The following is a 20,973-nucleotide window of genomic DNA, read 5'->3' as shown; positions in this document are numbered from 1 at the left end:
TGTTGTGTGTCTGCCAGGCTTTGGTATCAGGATGACGCTGGCCTCATAAAATGAGTTAGGGAGGATTCCCTCTTTTTCTATTGATTGGAATAGTTTCAGAAGGAATGGTACCAGCTCCTCCTTGTACCTCTGGTAGAATTCAGCTGTGAATCCATCTGTTCCTGGACTTTTTTTGGTTGGTAAGCTATTAATTATTGCCTCAATTTCAGAGCCTGTTATTGGTCTATTCAGAGATTCAACTTCTTCCTGGTTTAGTCTTGGGAGAGTGTATGTGTTGAGGAATTTATCCATTTCTTCTAGATTTTCTAGTTTATTTGCGTAGAGGTGTTTATAGTATTCTCTGATGGTAGTTTGTATTTCTGTGGGATCAGTGGTGATATCCCCTTTGTCATTTTTTATTGCATCTATTTGATTCTTCTCTCTTTTCTTCTTTATTAGTCTTGCTAGTGGTCTATCAATTTTGTTGAACTTTTCAAAAAACCAGCTCCTGGATTCATTGATTTTTCGAAGGGTTTTTTGTGTCTCTATTTCCTTCAGTTCTGCTCTGATCTTAGTTATTTCTTGCCTTCTGCTAGCTTTTGAATGTGTTTGCTCTTGCTTCTCTAGTTCTTTTAATTGTGATGTTAGGGTGTCAATTTTAGATCTTTCCTGCTTTCTTTTGTGGGCATTTAGTGCTATAAATTTCTCTCTACACACTGCTTTGAATGTGTCCCAGAGATTCTGGTATGTTGTGTCTTTGTTCTAGTTGGTTTCAAAGAACATCTTTATTTCTGCCTTCATTTCGTTATGTATCCAGTAGTCATTCAGGAGCAGGTTGTTCAGTTTCCATGTAGTTGAGCGGTTTTGAATGAGTTTCTTAATCCTGAGTTCTAGTTTGATTGCACTGTGGTCTGAGAGACAGTTTGTTATAATTTCTGTTTTTTACATTTGCTGAGGAGTGCTTTACTTCCAACTATATGGTCAATTTTGGAATAGGTGTGGTGTGGCACTGAGAAGAATATATATTCTGTTGATTTGGGGTGGAGAGTTCTGTAGATGTCTATTAGGTCTGCTTGGTGCAGAGCTGAGTTCAATTCCTGGATATCCTTGTTAACTTTCTGTCTCGTTCATATGTCTAATGTTGACAGTGGGGTGTTAAAGTCTCCCAGTATTATTGTGTGGGAGTCTAAGTCTCTTTGTAGGTCACTAAGGAATTGCTTTATGAATCTGGGTGCTCCTGTATTGCGTGCACTTATATTTAGGATAGTTAGTTCTTCTTGTTGAATTGATCCCTTTACCATTATGTAATGGCTTTCTTTGTCTCTTTTGATCTTTGTTGGTTTAAAGTCTGTTTTATCAGACCTTAGGATTGCAACTCCTGCCTTTTTTTGTTTTCCATTTGCTTGGTAGATCTTCCTCCATCCCTTCATTTTGAGCCTATGTGTGTCTCTGCACGTGAGATGGGTTTCCTGAATACAGCACACAGTCAAGAGTCTTGACTCCTTATCCAATTTGCCAGTCTGTGTCTTTTAATTGGAGCATTTAGCCCATTTACATTTAAGGTTAGTATTGTTATGTGTGAATTTGATCCTGTCATTATGATGTTAGCTGGTTATTTTGCTCATTAGTTGATGCAGTTTCTTCCTAGCCTTGATGGTCTTTACAATTTGGCATGATTTTGCAGTGGCTGGTACCATTTGTTCCTTTCCATGTTTAGTGCTTCCTTCAGGAGCTCTTTTAGGGCAGGCCAGGTGGTGACAAAATCTCTCAGCATTTGCTTGTCTGTAAAGTATTTTATTTCTCCTTCACTTATGAAGCTTAGTTTGGCTGGATATGAAATTCTGGGTTGAAAATTCTTTTCTTTAAGAATGTTGAATATTGGCCCCCACTCTCTTCTGGCTTGTAGAGTTTCTGCCGAGAGATCAGCTGTTAGTCTGATGGGCTTCCCTTTGTGGGTAACCCGACCTTTCTCTCTGGCTGCCCGTAACATTTTTTCCTTCATTTTAACTTTGGTGAATTTGACAATTATGTGTCTTGGAGTTGCTCTTCTCGAGGAGTATCTTTGTGGCATTCTCCGTATTTCCTGAATTTGAATGTTGGCCTGCCTTGCTAGATTGGGGAAGTTCTCCAGGTTAGTATCCTGCAGAGTGTTTTCCAACTTGGTTCCATTCTCCCCGTCACTTTCAGGTACACCAGTCAGACGTAGATTTGGTCTTTTCACATAGTCCCATATTTCTTGGAGGCTTTGTTTGTTTCTTTTTATTCATTTTTCTCTAAACTTCTCTTCATGCTTCATTTCATTCATTTCGTCTTCCATCGCTGATACCCTTTCTTCCAGTTGATTGCATCGGTTACTGAGGCTTGTGCATTCGTCACGTAGTTCTCATGCTGTGGTTTTCAGTTCTATCAGGTCCTTTAAGGACTTCTCTGCATTGATTATTCTAGGTATCCATTAGTCTAATTTTTTTTTCAAAGTTTTTAACTTCTTTGCCATTGGTTCGAACGTCCTCCTTTAGCTCGGAGTAGTTTGATCTTCTGAAGCCTACCTCTCTCAACTCGTCAAAGTCATTCTCCATCCAGCTTTGTTCCATTGCTGGCGAGGAGCTGCGTTCCTTTGGAAGAGGAGAGGCACTTTGATTTTTAGAGTTTCCAGTTTTTCTGTTTTTTTTCCCCATCTTTGTGGTTTTATCTACCTTTGGTCTTTGATGATGATGACGTACAGATGTGTTTTGGTGTGGATGTCCTTTCTGTTCGTTAGTTTTGCTTCTAACAGTCAGGACCCTCAGCTGCAGGTCTGTTGGAGTTTACTGGAGGTCCACTCCAGACCCTGTTTGCCTGGGTATCAGCAGCAGTGGCTGCAGAACAGCGGATATTGGTGAAACGCAAATGCTGCTGCCTGATCCTTCCTCTGGAAGTTTTGTCTCAGAGGAATACCCAGCCGTGTGAGGTGTCAGTCTGCCCCTATTGGGAGGTGCCTCCCAGTTAGGCTACTCGGGGTTCAGTGACCCACTTGAGGAGGCAGTCCGCCTGTTCTCAGATCTCAAGCTACGTTCTGGGAGAACCACTACCATCTTCAAAGCTGTTAGACAGGGACATTTAAGTCTGCAGAGGTTATTGCTGTATTTTGTTTGTCTGTGCCCTGCCCCCAGAGGTGGAGCCTACAGAGGCAGTCTGGCCTCCTTGAACTGTGGTGGGTTCCACCCAGTTCCAGCTTCCCAGCTGCTTTGTTTACCTACTCAAGCCTGAGCAATGGCAGGCGCCCCTCCCCCAGTCTCACTGCCGCCTTGCAGTTTGATCTCAGACTGCTGTGTTAGCAATGAGCGAGGCTCCGTGGGTGTAAAACCCTCCGAGCCAGGTGCGGGATATAATCTCCTGGTGTGCCGTTTGCTAAGACCGTTGGAAAAGCGCAGTATTAGGGTGGGAGTGACCTGATTTTCCAGGTGCCATCTGTCACCCTTTTCTTTGACTAGGAAAGGGAATTCCCTGACCCCTTGTGCTTCCTGGGTTAGGCGATGCCTCACCCTGCTTTGGCTCACGCACGGTGTGCTGCGCCCACTGTCCTGCACCCACTGTCCAGCACTCCCCAGTGAGATGAACCCGGTACCTCAGTTGGAAATGCAGAAATCACCCATCTTCTGTGTCGCTCACGCTGGGAACTGTAGCCTGGAGCTGTTCCTATTTGGCCATCTTGGCTCCACCCAGCCACAGGTATATCTTCTTTTGAAAAGCATCCGTGCATGTTTTTTGCCTACTTTTTAATGAGGTTGTTTGCTTTTTTTCTTGTAAACTTGTTTAAGTTCTTCATAGATTCTGGATATTAGACCTTTGTCAGAGTGTAGTTTGCAATTTTTTTTTAATTCTGTAGGTTGTCTGTTCACTCTGTTGATAGTTTCCTTTTCTGTGAAGAAGCTCTTTAGTTTAATGAGGTCCCATTTGTCAAATTTTGCTTTTGTTGAAATTGCTTTGGTAACTTCATCATGAAATCTTTGCCAGTTTCTATGTTTAGAATGGTATTTCCTAGATTATCTGTCAGTGTTTTTATTTTTTTTTAACAACTTTAAGCTTTACATCATCTTAATTCATCTTAAGTCTTTTTTTGTATATGGTGTAAGGATGGAGCCTGGTTTCAATCTTCTACGTAGTGCTAGCTGGTTATTTCAACACCATTTATTAAATAGGGATTTATTCCCAAATTCCTTTTGTCAGCTTTGTTAAATGTCATATGGTTGTAGGTGTGTTGGATTATTTCTAGGCCTCTACTGTGTTGCATTGGTCTATAAGTCTGTTTTTTTTGTACCAGTACCAGGTTGCTTCGGTTACTGTAGCCCTGTAGTATAGTAGTTTGAGGTCAGTAATGTAATGCCTTCAATTTTGTTCTTTTTGCTTAGGATTGCCTTGGCTATTTGGGCTTTTTTTTTTTTTTTTGGTTCCATATGAAATTTAAAGTAGTTCTTTGTTTTTTTGTTTGTTTTTAGTTCTGTTAAAAATGTTAACAGTGGTTTAATAGAAATAGCATTAAATCTGTAAATTTCATTGGGCAGTATGGCCATTTTAATGATGTTGATCTTTTCTATTTATGAGCATAAAATGGTTTTCCATTTGTTTGTGTCATCTCTGACTTCTTTAGTCAATGTTTTGTAATTCTTTTCATAGAGATCTTTCACCCTCCCTGGTTAGCTGTATTCCTAGATATTGTGAATGGGATTGTTTTTGATTTGGCTTTTTGTTTGGCTGTTGTTGATGTACGGGAATGCTACTGACTTTAGTACATTTGTTTTGTATTTTGAAACTCTGCTAAAGTTGCCTGTCAGTTTAAAGAGCTTTTCTGCTGAGACTGTAGGATTTTCTAGATATAAAATTATGTCATCTGCAAACAGAGATGGTTTGACTTCCTCTCTTTCTGTTTGAATGCCCTATATTTTTTCTCTTGCCTGATTGCTCTAGCTAGAACTTCGAATTCTATGTTGAAGAAGAGTGGTGAGAGAAGGCACTTTTGTCTTCCTCCAGTTTTCAAGGAGAAATGCTGCCATCTTGTTTCCATTCAGTATGTTGGCTGTGGATTTGTCATAGGTAACTCATTATTTTGAAGTATGTACCTTCAATGCATAGTTTGTTGAGGGCTTTTAACTTGAAAGATGTTCAATTTTATTGAAAGCTCTTTCTGCATCTATTGAGATAATCTTGTGATTTTTGCTTTAGTTCTGTTTATGTGATTAATAACATTTGTTAATTTGTGTATGTTGAACCGATCTTGCATCCCATGGATAAAACCTAGTTGAACATAGTGGATTAGCTTTTTGATGTGCTGCTGGATTTGGTTTGCTGGTATTTTGTCGAGGATTTTTCATCAATGTTTATCAAAGATACTGGCCTCAAGTTTTCTATTCTTTGTTTTATCGCTGCCAGGTTTTGGTATCAGAATGATGCTGTTCTTATATAATTACTTGGTGAGAAGTCCCTCTTCCATTTTTTTGGAATAGTTATAGTAGAAATGGTACCAGATTTTCTTTGTACATCTGGTAGAATTCAGCTGTGAATCTGTCTGGTCTTGGGCTTTTTTTGGTTGGTAGGCTATTTATTACAAATTCAGCTTTGGAGCTTGTTATTAGTCAATTCAGGGACTCAATTTCTTTTTTTTTCTCACTCTAGGGAGGATGTATTAATCCAGAAATTTATCCATTTTTCTAGATTTTCTAGTTTGTGTGCATAGAGGTGTTCATAGTAGACTTCAATAGTTATTTGTATTTTTGTGGGGTCAGAAATAATATCTCTTTTGTCATTTCAAGTTTGGATCTTCTTTCTTCATTAATCTAGCTAGTGGTTTATTTAACTTAGAAATTTTTTCAAGGATTTAACTCCTAGATTTCTTAATCTTTTGTGTTGATTTTACTGTCTAAATCTCCTTCATTTCACATCTGATTTTGGTTACTTCTTGTCTTCTGCTAGCTGAAGAGTTGATTTGCTCTTGCTTCTGTCATTCTTTACTGATGATATAAGTTGTTAAATTGAGGTCTTTCTACCTTTTTGATATGAACATTTAATGGTATAAATTTTCCCATTAACACTGTCTTAGTTGTGTTGCAGAGATTCTGTTATATCTTTGTTCTCATTTGTTTTAAAGAACTTCTTAATTCCTGCCTTAATGTCATTATTTACCCCAAAGTCATTTAAGTGCAGGCTGTTTAATTTCCATGTAATTTTATGGTATCAAGTGGGTTTTTTGTTTGTTTGTTTTTGTTTTTCTTTTGTTTTTTTTTTTGAAATGGGGTCTTGCTCTGTTGCCCAGGCTGGAGTGCAGTGGCACGATCTCAGCTCACTGCAACCTCTGCCTCCCAAGTTCAAGCAATTCTCCTGCCTCACCCTCCTAAGTACCTGGGATTACAGGTGTGTGCCACCCCACCCAGCTAATTTTTGTATTTTTAGTAGAGACTGGGTTTTGCCATGTTGACCAGGCTGGTCTTGCACTCTTGACCTCTGGTGATCCACCCGCCTCGGCCTCCCAAATTTCTGGGATTGTAGGCGTGAGACTCCATGCCCAGCCCAAGTGAGTTTTTTTTAATTGAATTATATTTTTATCAAGCTATAGTCTGTGTGTGTGATTAGTATGATTTTGGGATTTTTGAATTTGCTGAGGATTGTTTCATTTCTGATTGTGTGGTCAATTTTAGAGTATGTGCCACATGGTAATGAGAAGAGTGTATATTATCTTGTTTTTAGGTGGAGAGTTTTGTAGATGTCTATTTGGACTATTTGGTCAAGTGTTGAGTTTAGGTTCTAATATCTTTGTGAATTTTCTGCCTCAATAATATGTCTAATAGTGTCTGTGGGGTGTTGTAGTCTGCCACTGTTATTGTGTCAGAATCTAAGCCTCTTTATAGGACTCTGAGAACTTGCTTTATTCATATGCACCCATGGACTTTATATAACACTTTTCCTCTTCAGCTTTTTACCCCATAAACATTCTTCCAAGTGCACCATGTGCCCATGGTTACTCCTTAGATGCGTGAATCCAGTGTCTACTAAAATTCAGATGTCCAAGAGTTCAAAAACATGTCCAGAGATGTGGCTGCTTTAGGAGAAAATATAAATGAGAAATAAGTGACTTTATTCTCCTACCTGAAAATCAGGGAGTATATTTTGTTTATCTCCCTTAAAGCATTTAGATTATATGTAGGTTTTTTCTGTGCTTTTTAAAAACTATGTGTAAATAATTGTAACAGCTAAATAAACCTTTTTTCATTCTTACTGACTCAAGATTGTATTCATTTAGGACCTCAGATTCATTGCTCTTTATTTTTGCTTTGGCAAAGGTTTATGTTTCTTTTCTTTTCTTTTCTTTTCTTTTTTTGAAATAGAGTCTCACTCTGTTGCCCAGGCTGGAGTGCAATGGTGCAATCTCGGCTCACTGCAACCTCTGCCTCCCAGGTTCAAGTGATTCTCCTGTCTCAGCATCCTGAGTAGCTGGGATTACAGGTGTGCACCACCACACCTGGCTAATTTTTGTATTTTTAGTAGAGATGGGGTTTCACCATCTTGGCCAGGCTGGTCTCAAACTCCTGACCTTGTGATCCTGCCGCCTTGACCTCCCAAAGTGCTGGGATTACAGGCGTGAGTCACCGTACCTAGCCCATGTTTCATGTTTTTAGTCTTTTAAAGTAGACACAGATTTGTTTAGATTAAAGCTCATTGTAAGAGCACAAAAAAGTTGAGCACAGAGATAAGATTAAATTTAGCATTGTAGAATGATAAAGACTAAAAGATACTAAGTTTATTTGATGGAAACTGATTATCCAAGGTAATTATTGAATATTTGCGGGCTGAAGTATGTACACTGCAAAAGCAAAAGCAGTTCAGTATATAAACTGAACAGTGTACTTTGGCTTCTGTTTATTACTTCATAACAATTAGCATAGTTATGTGTAGTGTTTGTAGACAACATTTATTTATATAAATTAAACAGTATTTTTGACAAAGTATGAATATAAGGTCACAATATTTACTTTGAATACTTTTTTTTTTTTTTTTTTGAGACGGAGTTTCGCTCTTGTTTCCCAGGCTGGAGTGCAATAGCGAGATCTTACCTCACTGCAACCTTCACCTCCCAAGTTCAAGCGATTCTCCTGCCTCAGCTTTCTGAGTAGCTGGGATTACAGGTGCCTGCCACCACGCTCGGCTAATTTTTTGTATTTTTAGTAAAGACAGGGTCTCACCATGTTGGCCAGGCTGGTCTTGAACACCTGACCTCAGGTGATCCACCCGTCTCAGCCTCCCAAAGTGCTGGGATTACAGATGTGAGCCACCGTACCTGGCCTGAATGCATTTCTTACAGTTATTTTAATATTGTTATTAATACTTTTGAAATATAAATTGTCTTAATTGAGTTATGGTTACAGACAATTTTTTAAAATCCTACATACATTATGACTACTACATTAAAATTATTTATACTTAGATATTTATATCTAGTATCCAGAGTAAATTTACTACCAAATTGTTACAGAAGATGTTAGTCTGACATGCTTATTAATTTATCCAATAGGAATAACTATAGGTAAGCATAAATTTAGTGTCTTTTATTTCACTAAATTTGAATGCCGCTATTACAGGACAAATAAACATAAGTGATGTGGCCACTCAAACATTATAATAGCTCTTCACTTAGCTGTGTTCCCAGCTCAAATATATTCTACTATATGAATAAAGTCAAATTCCAATTCTTCATCAAAAAGTGCTGGTGGAAATTGTCAGATGTATTCCAATATAGACCCCCCCATTCAATGGCAGGAGATGAGAGAGCACCAGAGATAAAAGAGAAACTTACAAAATTCTGCTGAGAATTTGACCTGTTTCTTCATAGTGCTTATGTTTCTCATGCTGAGAGTAGCTGTACACTTTGGGTGTTTAGAGAGAAATTCCTTTTAGGAAAATATTTTCTGGCTGACTTAATCTTACATGTAATCTGAGTTTTTTCTTAAGATGCTTTTAACTTTTTTTTTCAATGTAATCTTGCTTAGACTGAAAGCTGTTTTTCTCTTTAATGCTTTGGGTGTCTTTCACAAGCCATGTTAGTATTGATGGCGTCTGTGAATGAGGTGGGTGGTCACAGTGAGAGCTCTTGGATCTGTCTCTATCTGGACTCATGTTAGAAATCCAGCAGTATTTTTTTCTATGACACCATTATAAATAGAAACTGAGGCTGAAACACCGCTCCTATTCCCATTATTTTGAAGCTACAGTTCTACCTGGGAGGCCTGCAGGCTCTCCTCCTGCAGCTCAGGCTTCACTCTCTAATGTGGCACTGGAGTGCTGCTTTGGCAGCTGAGGTTCACATAAGATGTGAGCTGCCAGCTGTAAGCTCTGTGCTGTGAGCTGTGCCTGTGTGTTGGATGGTAGGAGTCAAGAGAGGACACTAGCCACCAGGAGTGGGCTATAGCCTAGTGCTCAGGGAGTAGAGAGCCGTTGCTTTAAAATGTAAATAGCCAAAAAGGTAGCACCCTATTTAACCATTCATGTCAGAGAGTGAGAGCCTACCTTCAGCGGGCACCTGGCTTCAAGTTGCAAAGTTGCCTTCTGTCATGAAGATATGAAAAGTTTATTTTGTCATTGAATATAACAAATTAGCATACATGATGGCCACCTGAATTACCAGGTGAATTTAGAATGAGCTATGTGTGACATGGTGCTATACGTTCTTCTACCTGTGGACTAATTATGGTGACTGTTTTTCTGTCTGCAATCTCTGAAGCAGATTAACTTTTATATATGTCACGTTCTAGTCTAATTGTGTGATAAAACAGTTTTTTCTCTTTTCTATTGTCGTGGAGTTTCTCTAGGGCTGAAGGGAATTTTTCTCTTAATTATAGTTCCCAAACACTGTCTAGAATTACTAGACATGATATAAATGTATAAGGTGCCAACTAAGCTTTACTCTAGCAAGGACTTTCCCCCTCAGCTTTCCAGCAAACTCATAATTGTGCTGCAAAGTGCATGCTGTTCCCTAAATATGCAGGCAGAATTGTGTCTCTGCCTATTTGCTGTTTATAGTCTTGTACAGTCACTTGTAGAGAGGCTAGATCAGATTTTTACAAACTTCACAGGGCAGCAATCAATCATTTTACCTTTTTCAGTGACTCTTGTGTTTTCAGACCTGAAACTAATTCACAGACCATGGGGCCCAAAAACCCAATGAGAGTAATGACATGTAGACATGAAATTCTCCACTTTCCCCTTCCTCCTCTTGCTAAAATGCCCACAAATTTCCTCTTTATGCCCACAAAGGTGCAGGTAACATCTATTGCTATTCCAACAATCCAGGACCTAAACCTGCAGGTCCATATTCTGAATGTAGGTCTTGAGATTTGGGGGAAAAAAAGGACAGAATTCTGGCAGTTAATTCTGCCAAGTCTCAGTGTAAGAGAAATGAGTCAGCCTGTGTTTGTTCCTCCCTTCATACAAAATATGTCTTTGGTTGGTAGCCAGATGAGAGTTTCTCCAGTTTCCTGGCACTTGGGTGAAAAACGAGGTCTAGAGACTCAAACAGATAAAGTAATTTTTTAAATTTTTTATGGCCATTCAAAAACTAGTTGAAGCAGTCATGGTTCTTACCATCCAGGAACTTTTAGTCTAGACTAGCAACTAGATAAATTGTTGAATTAAGCATCATATGGTTGGTACAATGACTAGATGTGTACAAAAATCCTTAGGCTTTGCTTGGGCAACTTTATGTTTTTGTGACTTCTGATATCATCATCTTAAGAGATATTTAGGGACAGAAGAGTTGTTATTACTATTTGTATTTCTATTACCTTGCTAAGAATACATATTTATCTTCTACTAAAATTACCCTAGAAAACCTTAAGAGATTTGTTTAAATTACGTATTAGTTTATATTATAAAATTGACAGGGCAGTGGCCAAAAAAGATTAAAATTACACAAACTCTGGCATTTAAGTTTCTCTTAGGTAAACTTAGGAAAAACAGAACTGAAAATAACCCTGGAGTCATAGAGAGCAGAATTCTACATAGGGTCCTCTCCCTGACCCAGTTCTGTTCAGATTCACCTTATTTGGGGGCTTCATTTAGGTCTGGCCCCACCATGGAGTCTTGCCTCACAGAACTGATTATGAAAAATCAGAGTTTTGGGTGTTGAATCCTTTCTAGAGCTGTTATGCACAATTTCCTGAAACCCAGAAGGAGATAAATGGAAAAAATCAACTATGTATTTTAAGGTCTTAATTTTTAAAGTTTCCATTAAAACCAGTGCTTGCAGAGACATTCCATTTAGCAACTTGTTTTCTATTCATTCAGATCCAGTAGTTGCTCCACAAGTCACAAGAAAGCAAATATAAATACAATAAAAATTTCACTGAACTACATTAACCTCTTCCTTTCTGTATCCCTCTCATCTGTCTATATTTAGCTTTTACTCTATACATTTTTTAACAACCAATGACTGAGAAACAGAAAAGTAAATAAAAATGGTGGGCCCTTTATCTTAATAATGAGAATTGTTAGACACTTAGTACCAACTCCGGGGTGCTTTAAGGATTAAATTACATAATATATTATTCCCAACACAGTTCTCTGTAACATACTCTTGATCACATAGTACTTGCTTCATAAACATTGCATTAGTTTATGTGTACAGGTTGTTTTCCAAATGCAGACTTATTCAGACACTGCTGCCTCCTATTTTCTCTGTAAACTTTAAAGAGCCAGCAAAGAATATGATACTGTAGGATGGAGATTGGTTGTCTTCATTTGTACCAAAATTATTTGTGTTGTGACAAGAGTGCTGAGTGTAAGGGATTCTGTGCTGTGCCTGCTTTCTCTAACTAATCTAATGATGAGCCCAGGGGGAGTACCATCAGCATTGGCAGTGGACTTGTTTAAAACACACATTTATGGACCATTTGCAAACCTTCGGAATCACATTACCTAGAGGGGGGCCAAAATTATCAAGAGATTTATAAGGTCATTCAAACATGCGAGGTAATTCTTAACTAAGTGGTTATCAGCCTAGGCTTCTAATTAGGATTACATGGCCAATTTGCAGAAATTTCTTTACTTGTGTTTATGGGCCAGAAAAATGGAAAAACACAGGTTCTTTCATTTACTGGATGTTTGACGAAATATTCTTATTAGGCCAAAAGCAGTTACATTACTGGTGAACTTGTTAGAAATTCAGAAACTCAGACTTTATTCCAAATCTTCTGAAAAAAATAATCTGCAAGACAAGATCTCCAGTTCATTATATGCATTGAAATTTGAGAGGTGCCTTCTAACTCAACATGTCTTTTCCATCTAAAAAATATACACAGCTCATTTTGTGTGATGTAAATACAGCACTCAAAAATGTATGTTTGTGTTTATGCCCTGAATTTTATATGTTATAATCCAGAAAACTATTATATATACACTGATGTTGTGGATTATGCCACTCTCTTTACACAGAGTTAAAGAATATATTAGTAAATATTTCTGTGTTGAGAATTATTTTATGAATTTCATTCACTCGTAAGTTAGAAGCACTTCTCTTTACTCTCTCATTTCATCTTAAGTCAAATTAAAAATTCTGCCCATGGCCGCTTGGTAAATATGTATATGTGTGTGTTTTCAGGGACCATTGACATTTATGGATGTGGCCATAGAATTTTCTCTGAAAGAGTGGCAATGCCTGGACACTGCACAACAGAATTTATATAGAGATGTGATGTTAGACAACTACAGAAACCTGGTCTTTCTCGGTGAGAATAACTTCAATACACATTTCATAATATATTCCAAAGGTTTTATTTTATTTATTTATTTTTTGTAGATTTTTTTTGGTAGTTTTTCCTTTATATAAATGAGTTACAGATTCCTGTTTTGAAATAAATTTTGGGGATTTGGAGGATTTGTCTGTGTAGAGAGGAGTATCTTCAAGACGTTTCATCTTGATCTGAATTTTCCACATTCCTGAGCTGATCTGTGTTTTTCACTCTAGATTATTGGTAATGCCAGAAGGTTTGTGGCATAAAATATTGTTTGCTACACCTTAAAATCCACCAGTTTTTTTTTTGTATTTTTTTGTTTTTTTTATTTTTTTGAGACGGAATCTTGCGCTGTCCCCATGCTGGAGTGCAGTGGTGCAAGCTTGTCTCACTCCAGTCTCTACCTCCTGGGTTCAAGCAATTCTCCTGCTTTAGCCTCCAAAGTAGCTGGGATTACAGATGCACACCACAACACCCAGCTACTTTTTTTATATTTTTAGTAGAGATGGGATTTCACCATTTTTCCCAGGCTGGTCTCTAACTCTTGACCTTAGGTGATCTGCCTGCCTCAGCCTCCAATAGTGCTGGGATTACAGGTGTGAGCCACTGCCCCCGGCCTTCCACCACCAGTTTTTGATTCAGTAGTACTGGGTAGTGAAATTAAGAACATACAAATTTAAAATATTTTCTAAAGATTTAGAAATTTCTGTTATAAATTACTATTTTGGGATTAATTTACTAGAATATTCTATTACATCATCTTTACTGAGCAAATTACTAGCTTGAGAATTGAAGAATATGAGCAGTATTCATGTTATTTATTTTTAATAAGATAGGTATTGCTTTCTCTAAGCCAGATGTGATCACCTATCTGGAGCAAGGAAAACAGCCTTGGAATATGAAGAGACATGAGACTGTAGCCAAACCCCTAGGTATGTGAGAATGAATGCAACAGAAGAGAGGTCCAAAAGTCAAAGAGAAAGTCAGTCCTTAAAATGTGATTTGCGAAGCTGTGTTCCAAAGGAAAGAATTTCTGGGATGCCTGAGGATTTTTTTATTTTACTGTCACATAGGGACACCTTCTGTCTTATGTCTTTAAATTTTCTAAAGATTCGACTTTCTCTTTGGTGATCTTTCTTCAAGTTTACAATGAGAACCAAAGTCCTCTCCATGAAGTATAAGAGACTGCCAAATCTGACTGCTTTTCCATTGATTTGGGGGACACACAAATATCTGCATAATTTTGAGAAACCTCTATGTGAAACTATTTATATTCTCTTTTAGCATCATGTCTGAAACAGGTGAGTAGTGGTTTATGTTCCATTTTTTTGTTCATTTTTCTACACAGTCCATCCAGTTTTTATTACTATACTCTTGAAATACAGTTTGAAATTATAAAGTATGATGTCCTTCTGCTCTGTTCTTTGTCCTTAAGATTGCTTTGGTTATTCAAAGTTTATTGTAGTTTCATGTAAATTTTAGAATCATATTTTTCATTACTGTGAGAAAAATACCAGTGAAATTTTGATGTTTATTAAATTTATAGATTACTTTGGATAATACGGCAATTTACAAATATTTATCCTTGGCCAGGCGCGGTGGCTCACGCCTGTAATCCCAGCACTTTGGGAGGCTGAGGTGGGTGGATCACGAGGTCAGGAGATCGAGACCATTCTGGCTGACACGGTGAAACCCCATCTGTACTAAAAATACAAAAAGGGAGCTTGCAGTGAGCGGAGATCACGCCACTGCACTCCAGCCTGGGCAACAGAGCAGGACTCCGTCTCAAAAAAAAAAAAAAAAAAAAATTAATCTTTGAATCCATAGAAATAAAAAATTTCAAATTTATTTGTGGCTTTAATTTCTTTCATTGATATCTTATATCTTTCATTGTGAAGACTTTTTACATCTGGTTGAATTTGTTATCAGAAATTTATTATTTTAATGCTCTTCCAAATAGAGTGTTTTTCTGTTATATCAAAGAGTTTGTTTAAAGTGTATGGAACCATAACTTATACTTGTAATTTAATTTTATTTTTCTAATCTACTCAGTATATTTATTAGTTTAGATGGGTTTTAATATACTGTTTATAGTTTTTTATTCATAAGATCATATGATCTAGAAACAGCAACTTTTTACTTATTTGTTTTCAATCTCAATGGCTTTTGAAAACTTTTTGACTACTTATTCTGCCACATACTTTCAGTGCTATCTTAAAATAGAAGCATTGACAATGGACACAATATAGTTTTGCATTGGTGTCTGTGAATTTGAAGGAGCAAACACCTCTCCAAGTTTTTATAAACTGGTTTCAGAAGGTAAAGATTTTTTGTTGTTGTTGGGCCCCCAGGGTGATGGGATGCTCTCTGGATTTGTAGTGGAGAAGGATTATAGTTTGGTTTGTCACAAGACTTACGAGTCTACACTAGGGTCCACCTTTAGTTGGCTTGTTACAAGGAGCTTGGGTAGTTATAATTTCCGTTTTACTTTTAGACAGACTGAATATCCTTCATGACTTTGATCTTTAGAACAGACACTAAATGGGGTTTCTGCAGTTGGCTCTGCATATGGTGGGCCTTGTATCAGGATGTGGATGAGTATGACTTTCACAGAATAGCAAAGAGGATTTTCCTAGGTCACTGTGTGGGTTTCTATGTAGGCCTAACTCGCCATGAACTGTGGTCCAGGAAGCTGAAACTGAGTCATTGAACTGCTTGAGTGATCATAGTAAAGGCCAAGGTTTGCAGGCCTGCCTGCATGGCTATTAATTTGTATCTTCCTCCAGGCCTCTGGAAGGGCAGGAGCTCTCCCAGACGGTGGCTGGGAGGAGTTTGGGATGGTTACAGAGTAAGTTCACAATTCTCAGTGAGACCAAGTTGGATGGACCATTTCCTGGTCATTAGCCAGGAACAGAGGTGACAAATTTTCTTGCTGTGGGGGAATAAGACAATAGAGCACCTTTTATTTTTCCATCTTACTGATGTCACTATCTCTGTACATTTCTACTTTCTGTTTCCTATTTCAAATGTGTCTGCAACATTATATTTAGACATTTAGGACAATATGTTAGAGTTTACATGGAGAGGATGTGGAGAAATAGGAACACTTTTGCACTGTTGGTGGGACTGTAAACTAGTTCAACCATTGTGGAAGTCAGTGTGGCAATCCCTCAGGGATCTAGAACTAGAGTTTACATGTTATGCCTGAAGTAAATGAGATAATTAGTGTTATGGAATCTTTGAGGTGTCAGTTTTCTTCCTGGAAACCTCTGTGGCCAGTGGCACCTTTGCCCGAGTTCTTGTCGTGCATCCAGGAAGAATAAGGTATGCAGACAAGTGAAGGGGGAAGAAAACAAAGAGGATCTTTATTTAGTGTTAGAACAGCTCAGAGGAGACCCACAGTGGGTAGCTCCTTTCTGTAGGCAGGTCATCCCATCGAGTGTTCAGCTCTCAGCAGAGAGGAGGCCCTGGAGGGGGTGGCTTCTCTGTGCAGACAGATCATTCTGAGGTCTCTGCAGGTCTCTGAAGCTGCCAGCAGAGAAGGTAGCTCCTCTCTGCGCTGGTCATCCCATTGTTTCTGTGTCCTCTGCCCTCTCTGGCTGATTCTGGGGCTTTTCTGGACTGCAGAGAGGAGAAAGTGCATTCCAGTTTGTCTATTGGGTGGCCCTGGTCAGGCCTGGAGGAGGCACCAGAAGTCCCCACTCTGGTCCGCGGGCCCCTGAATGTTGGGCCCTGCAAGGGACTCACTCTCTTCTGCCAAGGAATCTGTCTTCTTCCTACTGCCATTTATATGTCCCCAGGGTTTGGCTCCAACCCTGCTCTGAGCTCCAAGTGCATGGGTGCTGGGAGAGAAGAGAGGCCATGCAGCAGGAGCAGACACCTCCAAGCCAGCAGAAATGGGGAGGGTCTTCCCAGGACCCCACGGATGTAGGCATTAGAGAAGTCCAGTCTTCTGCCTGAGAGGGCGGCTGCAGCTGCACCCGGGGAGCTCCAACCCCACCAACTTGAAAAGGGCAGAGCTCTTGCTTGTCCTTGTGGAGCAGGAGGCCCAGGTCTGCAGCCATGGGTCAGGCGGCTGCAGCTGCACCTAGGAGGGCAGATATTGCCTTTTCCTGCCTGACCCTGTTCCCCCAACCACCACCACCACCACAAGCACAAGGAGGATCAGATCCACAGCCATAGCTTGGGTGGCTGCTGCCCCACCCAGGAGGGCAGGGTTCCTGTTTGCTTTGTAGAGCAGAAAGCCTGAGTCTTCAGCAGCAACCAAGGAGTTCCTGCCCTACTCAGAAGGGGCGGAATCTCACCAGCTCCATGGAGTGTGGAACCCCAGCTGCGCCTCTCTGCTGCAGCCAGCATAATGGCAGCAGCTACTCCATCAATCCCCCCTCTGAAGAGGTACAGCTAACTGTTGTTAGAATAGGGGCGTTAGGGACAATGACCATTCTTAACTGCTTAATGCTGACATGTGGTGTTGTTCTGGGAAAACAATAGTTCTTTCTCAGAGGCCTATCCAAGGGTTTCCAGTAAAAGAGATCTATCTACTGAGGCTGTATTTGTATACCGTTTGAAGTCTGACAGCCCATCGCTTATATATTTTGAGCTATAGTCAGAGATCTTTGGTTGGTTCACTTCCACAATTGTCAAACGGTACAAATAACTCAAAAGCTTCCTTGATTTTGAAAAACAAAACATAAGGATCAGCAATGCTCCAAGCAAAAAGTCAGAAAGGATTAGTCTTCTATTCAGTTCACCCAGTCAACTCCTGTTCGAAGTCTGCAAAGTTATCAGAAACCTGCACTCAAGGGTGATAATCCATTCTTTGAGGAGGATCAAAACAACAATTATCTGTGAATGTTAGAATGTCCTAGGATAGTCACAGTGAAAGACATGATTGACAAAAGAAATTTAGTCACCTTTGTGATTTATAATAACCTAACACATAACTTTAATTATGATTGATAACACAAACTCAGACATCAGAACTCTAGAAATTCCATACAACTTTTGGAACACACATTAACATTTTTCACTAAAATATAACCTGAAAATCAAACACCACTTGATCAATCCTATGTAAGTAAACATGTCAAATTATCGTGTTTACCTCTCCCTTGGATGTCCCAGGGGCCCTCTGTAGCATCAAAAACTAGGGATTAGAAGAGAGAATTTTGAAGCTCTAAGGGCTCAAAACACTTAATAGAAGTTCAGGTTACCATAAGTCATCTGTTTAAATAACTCAAAGTGTTGTGTGTGTTTTTTTGTTTGTTTGTTTGTTTTTGTTTTTGTTTTTTTTTTTTTTGTAAAGCAGAAACCTTTACTCGTCAAGAGGGAAGACCTAGTTTTTCAAACAGTGTGTTTCTTGTCCTTCCCTTCTTTTTTAGAGTTTATTCAAAAGTCAAAGAAAAATCTTTTTCAGGAGCGAGAAAGCCAAATTTCACGCTTGCATTAGGCTATTATTGTCAACCTCAACTGTTTAAATTAAACCTTATAGATAATTTTATCCAATCTTGACCAGTTTGATCATGAGGTGTGATTCTTGAAAATGTTTTATAACCCTTTACATATTTGTGTTAAAGGGTAGGTCAGTGCCTCAACACACCCTTGTTGTGCTTTTATTCCAATGTTCAATTTATGGAAAGACCAAACAATACCCTTTTGAATTTAGTCAATATGTTCACATACAGATTCTCTTTACAGTTTTTACAAACTTTCTATAACTTATTTGAACCTTTAGTTGTATCTTATTTAAAACAATCCTTTAACCCTCTAAACTAGGCAAAAATTTTCATTTTCATGCCTTATATCATTTTACTAAAGACATATTTCACTTCCTTATGCACCTTGCATGTAAATCTGTTTTCAGTATTCTCAATTACATGTTAAAATGGCAACTGTTAGCAATGATTAATTTTGGTGAAATACTTGGTAAGTTATTTTAGCTATGTACTTAGGTGCAGATCAGGTCTGTTTCCGCCTAGCTAGGGGCATGGCATATGTCCCCAGCCCTTAAAAACCTGTAAAGCAGGAAAGTCGAACAACTTTAAAAAGCCAAAGAAGCAGTTCATGACTTTAAAGCATTTAACCAACCTAGTTTCTGACTTGCATAATTTAGAACATACATCTACATTTTGAAGACATTTCTATTTTTACCAATAATTTTAAAGCTAGCTTATTAAGTTATACTTAAGTCACACGTATTTGAAATTTACTTATACTTACTACTTGAGCGCTCTTACTTACAAGCTAATTTGGTAGACACAACATGTAACAATATGTACAAACAAACACATCTAGACATATATACACACAAATGAAGATCTAATAGCTTAGAACCCTAGCCGTGACATAGCAATACAAGCTCACTGGTTTTATTTTGTTTGCCCCAGTAGATAATCCAATAAAGGCTGTGAACCAAATTTTTGGGTAAAACAGTTTCCATGGCAGTTCAATTTTTAAAGGCCCAACCTCTGCAGACTCCAAAGAACACTGGGGCCAAACAGCACCAAAGGAGAGCATCACATGTTAACCAGGCCCCCTGCTTAGAACCAGAGCACAACAGCCTGTATTTTTGCAATGCCATTCCACTTTCCCATTCAATAGTAAACTCCAGATTCCATACAATGTTGGGGGCCAAACAGTATGGCAAATGTGAGAGAAAATTCTAGGGAGGGTTTAGTACTAGACCTCAGAATTTCTGCCAGGGATGTCCCCTTCAGAGATGTTGAGGTCCAGAGGAACCCCTGGGGTGTCCCCTTTGGGATCTAATCTTACAGTGTCAGACGTCTGTGACCTTAGGTAGGTACTGGTGTCGCTTTATGTTTTCCTTCCAGAGGCAATGGCCTACTATGAGCTATATAAAACCACACTTCCCTATGCTGACCATTCCACTAGAGTGATAGCCATGAACTAAAAGGCATCATAGCTTTAATACTTTCAAAGTATTTGATCTAAGTGCTTGAGCTGAAAAGATTGAGACAAGCTTGGCGAACATATAAAGACCCGCTCTCTACAAAAAAATTTTAAAAAGAGCCACGCATGATAGTGTGCCCCTGTGGTCCCAGCAACTTGGGAGATTGATGGGGCTGGATTACCTGAGCCTGGGAGTTTAGGCTACAGTGAGCCATAATTGTGCCACTACACTTCATCTTGGATGCCAGAGTAATACCCTGGTTTTTTTGTTGGGTTTTTTTTTTTTTTTTTTTTTGAGGCACAGTTTCACTCTTGTTGCCTAGGATGGAGTGCAATGGTATGATCTCGGCTCACCACAACCTCCGCCTCCTGGAATCAAGTGATTCTCCTGCCTCAGCATCCCAAGTAGCTGGGATTAGAGACATGTGCCACCACGCCTGGCTAATTTTGTATTTTTAGTAGAGACCAGGTTTCACCATGTTGGCCAGGCTGGTCTTGAACTCCTGACCTCAGGTGATCCACCCGCCTCAACCTCCCAAAGTGCTGGGATTACAGGCGTGAGCCACCGTGCCCAGCCTTACCCTATCTTAAGAAAAAAAAAAAAAACTCTGCACTTCAGGCATGTTAAGTATATGCACATTGTTATGCAAAAAAGAGATTTTACATTTGTAAAACTGAAACTCAGTACCCACTAAGTAACAACTGCCCACTTTCCCCTCTCTTCAGCCCTTGAGAAACATTCTTCCACTTTGTTTTTATGAATGTGACTGCTTAGCATATCTCATATAAGTGGTATCATATAGTATTCATTGTTTTGTTACTGGCTTATTTTAGGTAATATAATATTCTTAAGATTTATCTTAAAATGTGACAAGATTTTTTTAAGGCTAAATAATATTCCACTGTATGTGTATGTTACATTTTTTTATGTGTTTGTAAGTGAAAGAAATTTGAGTTGCTTCAGCCTTTTGGCTTTTGTGAATACTGGTACAATAAACATAGATGGTCAAATATGTATTTTCCAGGTCCTGAGTTGCATACTTTGGATATAGATTCATAATTGAGATTGCTGTATTTGATGATACTTCCATATTTAATTATTTGAGGAACATAACATTTTACAGTGATGGCTGTATTTTTGTTTGCCACCAACAATCAGCATGGGTTTCATTTACATTGCATCATCAATGGATTTGCTTCTTTTAAAAGTTTTGTAATGGCCATTCTAATTGGTGTGAGGTGATTTTGGTTTTCATTATAATTTTTATGCATTTCTCTACAAAGTAGTAATTTTGTGTGTCCTTTCAAATGCTTCTTTCTAAAGTTTAGTTCA

At 38.7% G+C, this 20,973-nt stretch overlaps 1 pseudogene; it reads left to right on the top strand.

Moving 5' to 3' along the window:
* The window catches only part of LOC129527827 (zinc finger protein 85-like), a 41,214-nt pseudogene that overhangs the window by 5,309 nt on the left and 14,932 nt on the right, over positions 1-20,973 (top strand).

The sequence above is a fragment of the Gorilla gorilla genome, chromosome 18 (assembly GCF_029281585.2).
Source record: "Gorilla gorilla gorilla isolate KB3781 chromosome 18, NHGRI_mGorGor1-v2.1_pri, whole genome shotgun sequence".
Lineage (NCBI taxonomy): Eukaryota > Metazoa > Chordata > Mammalia > Primates > Hominidae > Gorilla > Gorilla gorilla.
This window is presented reverse-complemented; position numbering and strand designations above follow the sequence as displayed.